Here is a 6,000-nt window from a genome sequence, read left to right as displayed (position 1 = left end):
CCCATATGCTGAGTCCTGGGGTTTCTGGAACTTCTGATCTCCTATGGCCGAGGAGGGAAGGACAGTGAAGACTTCAGAAATTCAGGGCTATGCTGTGTGTTTTGTTTTGCCTAGTTTTGGATTTGGGTAAGTGGTAGCCTCCTGCTGGGATGTCTAGTCAGTTCTGAGGGTGGGTTTGGCTTAATCTAAACCATCTCTAAACAGGGAAATGCCTTGGGGAGACCAAGTGCTAGTGCATCCCTCAAGGTTTTCTTTGGGTCTTTGAAATGGTTCTTCCTCTGAAAGGTCAAAATCACCTATGATTCTGATGAGGGCTGCAGGCACCTAGGGACCTAAGCTGTTACTCAGCAAGATGGGGAAGAAGAAATACTTCAGAAGCAGGAGGGACTGTTCTGGCACTTTTAGGTTGTCTAAGGGACTAATTTATCCTGACCTTTTTTTCTATGCAAAAAAAATAGTCATAGAATCTGAAAGGGTGATTTAATCTTAATATTTGAGATCATACACAGGTGTTGTTTGACATTAGTTATTTTCATGTGAGGTTACCAAGTGCTACCTTCTTAGCAGCAGACCTGTGTAAAGTTAACATAAATCTTTGTTCTTTGCCAAAAGGCCACAGCAAATGATCTCTGGAGGCCTTTTCTGGCTCTAAGACAGGTCTTCAATTCTTGGATGCCTTCTTGTAATCCTTCTGGAATGACTTGGACTCTTTTCCAGTCTACTTGGGATAGGTTTCTTGTACAGCCTGAAGAGAGCAGTGAGTAGCCTGCATAGTCTGTCACCCTCCCTTTGGTCTAAGAATCTCTGGTGACTTGTAGGACTCTTATTTATGGTTGTAGTTATATTCTAACACTGGAATTCTCCACAGACTGCTGCTCGGAGAAGTTCAATGTCTCTGAGACGGTTTCAGTGAAAGAATTCTATCAAAAAGAATTTGCTGAATTGTGATTGCAAACAAAATAGCTTTGTGGGGACAAAATGTACTCCTCACAAGGGAGCCTTATGTTTATTTTCCAGCCTCTCCTCCCAGTGCTTCACTTCTGATCTCTCTGCAGAAAGAAACATTTCAACAGAGTACCCCCGCTCCCCGTGGAAACTGAGACAATTATCTTCCCAAAGCCCTGAACTCCCCTTCCTACTTCCGAAGGAGCCCCTCTGTTCACAGCTGCTAAAGCTAGCCGGAAGTCCGGTTCCTTCCCCAGGCAGTTCTTTTTGGATGTTGGATGCACACCTTTCTAAGCATTGTGGTCTCCAAATGTAAGTTTAATAGCATAAATGTCTTTCTGTAGCCTGGAAGAACTTTATACCTTTGTGTTATCGAGTGACATGATAGTGTCTCATATTTTGCTGGAGCCATTTAGAAATTTTATTCTCCTAAGGGGATTTGGGAATTGTGGCTACATCTGCGTTGTATATGGCTCCCTCATTCTGGGGAAACACAGTTCTTCATATATAACACACATGCGTGGTCTCACAACACCCAGGCTGAGAGACTCGGGAGGCTGTAGGGGCTTGTTCTCATTCTGGAGGTAGCAGTGGTAAAACACGGAGAGGCAAACATATTTGCCAAGATGCTGATTCTGAACTCCATTTTTGGGACATTCTAGGGTGTTTCACAGGATCTCAAAGCGCCTCACAAAATCACTCTAAAATTCTCAAAGCCAAATTCATCTTAATTGACTTCAGTTTTTTTGAAGTTACAGCATGTTGGGGTTGGGGTAGTTATCTTAAAAAAAAAACACACAAGTCAAATCAATGAAATGCCAAAACTCAAGAAACATTTGGGAAGCAGTGGATTAGTCCATAAATACCAGAATAGGCATAAAATAACCCAGGTCAGGTACTAAGAGGTATAAATTCTTGACTCATCTTCCATGAATCTGTATTTAAATACATATTTTGTGCAATGGTATGTCTGAAGATACTTCTCTTCTGGGCAGGCTTTCTATAGTACTTGGGGATGATCCCAATGACCTTTTGGGGAGATCTAATTTTTTTTTCACTGCTAGAAGGGTGAAAAATATATATTGATACACTTGAACAATGAGCAAGTTAGTTTGGCTGGAGCACAGGCTTATGTTGGGAGAATTACAGAAACATGTTTGGAAAGGTAGGTTGGGGCCACATTTTTGAGGGCCTTGGATACTAACCAAGGTGTTTCAACTGTCTTTGATAATCAGTTTGCAGGCATTGAAGGTTTTTGAACAAGGGTTGATGGAGAAATATGGAATGGCTAGAGTTAGACTCTAAGGATATTAATAAGGCTGAAATGTGTAGGTTTGGCCCACATTGAGATAAGTGAAGACAGATCAATAAGAAACTTACAACAGTCTTGGTATGAAGGTATTAATTATTAAATTAATTTTATCTTATTATTTTTAATTTTAAAATTAGTAAATTAAATTATTTTATTTATTAAATTAATAATTATTAAGGGTGTTAAGGAAGTTGTCCAACTTGATTGTGAGCTCTTATTGCACTGGTGTTTAAAAACAGGTGAAGTGTTACCTCTTGAATTCTGCAGGCTTTCTAGTCTAAGATTTCTTCTGGCTCAGCTATGAAAAAAAGAGGATCCTTTGCCTTGCCTTTCAAAGGCACCTGTTCCAAATGGGGTTCTCAAGCTGTGTATAGTACTCTTGGCATCATGAAGTCTGTGTGGTTCCATGAATCTCCAAGTTCACACTGACCATCTTTGCTTTATTAGTTGAAGGAGGGGACATCACATAGACAAGTCTGAGGTGCTTAACCCATGCTTTCAACTTGTCCCCTGTGAGCTTGAGCAGTGGGGCTTCATTTCATTCTGATGTTAGAGGACATGGAGGAATTTCCCTGCAATCAGCCGCTATTTGGCTTGTATTTGAAGGGACAACTACAAGGGTAGTGCAATTTTAACCTGGGTTTTTCTAGTCAGTGGTTTGGGATGCCCAGCAAATATATAGTGGAAAATTTGCTTTAATGAAAAAAGGTTCTTTTTCTGTACCTTTCATTATATGAGCTTTTTAGCAAAGGAGACTTGTCTCTTTACATAGTTTGGTGATCAACAAATTCTGTCATCTTCCCACTAAGTAAGAGAAATAATACAAAAAAACAATGGTAGAATAATTTTATAGTTATGGGAGTACCATAGCATCCACAGGAACCTCGGCGCTTAGAGTCTGACGGAAGCCATTGGTGATGAGATGGGATCCGTCCCGTAAACTCGGAAGCAAAGAAAACCTCTTGCATCACAGTTAAGTCGGTATATTGATGCAGCAGTGATTTTGCTGCTGCCATGTCATTACACAGACTGCTCATCTGGTCCGCACTGTTCCACTTATTGTGACGATCTTTATATTTTTATTTCAAAGATCTGAACCATTTGATTTCCATGTTGACCTGCTTTCATCGTGCCCATGCCTATCCTGTTCCACTAGGTGGCACTCTTACCCATGAGACTACTGCAGCCCGGCCTGCTACCTGAAGCCGCCTGGCCCGTGGGCTGGGCTGTGGGTTCCTGTGCAGATGAAATGCTTGTGGGTTGCCTTGTTCCTCTACTCCCATCAGCACCAAGATGCTATTCCATACCTGCCTGCCTCTCCAAGTCTTATAAATGTTAACTGAGCACCTACTCTGTGCCAGGTGCTATGGTAGGCACAGAGGCAAGATTTGAGCTACACCATTGCCTGGGCCCTCCAGGAGCTCAGAGCCTGGGGACAGGGTGTGGGGGGCGGGGGACATAAGAGCTAGAGTAGAGGGCCATGGTAGGGGAGAGAATGCTTCTCACTGGAGGCTCTGTGTGACCAGAAGCTAGTGGTCTTTGGCCCTGATTTGTGGGACTTGTTGGCATAGGTTGAGGGGCTCCGTGCATGCACTGGAAGGGAGAGACAAGCACTGTTGCATTATTTCACTGGCAGTGCCCCTGTTCAACCCCAGAGGCCAAGGGAGGAAAGAAGAGGCCGAGAATGCTCCCTCCTAACCCAGGAACAGACTGGGCTCTCCCACAGTCTCCGAGACACGTGATCAAACGTGATCCCACTTCTCCAGAACCCATGAGTGCAAATGTCTGTGGTGTTCTCATTTGGTTTCATTTGGTAGGTAATTTTTTTTTTTATTTTTGGAAAGTTAAATAGAAAATCACATCCACAACAGTAGCCACTGCTCATGTTCCTACCAACAAGAATTCATCATTCTTAACATCTTGATACATTGATTTCCAACATTTTCCTGTGTTTATACTTTTTAAAAATTATGTAGACAACATATTAATTCTCATTTGTTTTAATCTATGTTCTTCCCATTCATACAGGACCAGTTTTGGGGTTCAGTTTTGGGGTACCAGTGTGCCCTGACATCAGTGCCTCTCAGCATGATGCCAGCAAAGAGAATTTTTCTACCATTTCTTTCTCCTTGCAGCTCAAATGCAGACTTACTTTTTTTTTTTCTGGAGTTTAAAATCACAATGTAGAAAGTGTGTCAAATGCACAACGATGAAAATAAACCATCTGTGGTTCTACCTCTTGGAGAGAATCATAGCTGAAGTTCATGTTGGTACACTTCCTTCTAGCTTTTTTCCTACATAGTTCTTTAGAACACTAGCTGTGTGTTGTGTTTAATATTTTTTAAAGATGTTATTTATTTTTCAGGGAGAGAAGGAGGAACACACAAACAGAGAGAGCAGCAGGCAGGGCAAGGAGCCTGTTGTGGGACTCGATCCCAGGACCCTGGGATCATGACCTGAACTGAAGGCAGATGCTTAAGCAACTGAGCCACCCAAGCATCTCAGTATTTAGTATGTTAAAATGTGCCTTTTCACTGAATTGCTTATGTGTTTAAATATTCTTCTACCTCATGACTTTCAGTAGCTGCTCATTATTCCGTCCTATAGGGATATCATACTTGATAAGTACTATTGCTAGACATTTAGTTGGTCTCCTCTTTTTTTGCAATGATAATACTGTATGGTCTTGTACATAAATCTTTACATGGATGTGTGATCATCAGGATAAATTTTTAGATGTGGAACTTCTGAGTTGAGTATGAACATTAGAAGGCACTCTTTCATTGTGTTTTTTTTTATAGCAAATTAATATGTTTATCATAGACCATGTAGAAAGCACAGATTTACAAAATGGAGAATGTAAAAGTCACCCGTATTCTTATCACAGAGGTAATCACTATTAACCTTTTGTCACAGCTGTTCAGTCTTCTTTTCCCTGTATTCTACATACTCTTCTACAAGTTTTTTTTTACTTAATATATTCTGAACATTCTTTTAGGTTCATTATTCTTCTACATTTTTAGTGGTTATATAGCATTTTCTTGTGCGGAAATACCAGTTTATTTGACCAACTGGCTACTGTTGGGCACTTAGGAAGAGAAATGTTTTCCCCTCCTGTAAAGAAAAGGCAGCGATGAGTATTCTGTGGCCAAGTCTGTGCAAAAATCTTTGATTGCTTCCTCTGAATAAACTCCTAGATATGCAGTTGTTCCTTCCTACATGTATGCATGTTTGTAAGCTTTTGATGGATATTCTCATCTTACAGGCAGATTATGGGGATGCCCCTTTGTCCCTTCTGTCTGAAATCTTGATTATCGCTGATGGGGTTTTTGCCAATCTGATTGCAAAGAATTAGTGCCTTATTTTAAGATCTGTATTGGCTTGATTGCTAGTGAAGCTGAACTTTTTTTCCTTTTCTCTACCCTTTTGGCCATCTTGCTGTTCTGGTATACATATTTTTCTTATTTACTGAAGAGATTTTAAAAATAAATTTAAAATATTAATTCTTAGTCATTCATGCAGGTTTTCTCCTCTGGCTAGCTGTTGTGATGAACTATATGTCTAGAGTTTTTGATACTAAACTGCAGTTCTGGAATAACCCCCTTTTGCTTGTGGTGGTGTATTCTTGTCTTGCTGGGTTTGGTTTGCTGGTATTTTATTTAGGATTTTTGCATCTCTGTAACTGGTGTTAGTCTTCAGTTTTCTTCCTCTGCGGGTTTGTGTGTGTGTTCTCTCAAGTTTTG

At 40.7% G+C, this 6,000-nt stretch overlaps 1 long non-coding RNA gene across 2 annotated transcripts in view; it reads left to right on the top strand.

Annotated features, from left to right (window-relative positions):
- The window catches only part of LOC132007305 (uncharacterized), a 42,392-nt gene continuing 36,392 nt past the window's right edge, over window positions 1–6,000 (top strand). For both annotated transcript variants that reach the window (XR_009401302.1, XR_009401301.1), the window contains exons 1-2: window positions 1–126; window positions 1,056–1,257. This is a non-coding gene — a long non-coding RNA (uncharacterized LOC132007305). The remainder of the gene's footprint in view (window positions 127–1,055; window positions 1,258–6,000) is intronic.

This window comes from Mustela nigripes, chromosome X (genome assembly GCF_022355385.1).
Source record: "Mustela nigripes isolate SB6536 chromosome X, MUSNIG.SB6536, whole genome shotgun sequence".
In the NCBI taxonomy this organism is placed as follows: Eukaryota; Metazoa; Chordata; class Mammalia; order Carnivora; family Mustelidae; genus Mustela; species Mustela nigripes.
The sequence above is the reverse complement of the archived record's forward strand: the minus strand, read 5'-3'. Positions and strand labels throughout refer to the sequence as shown.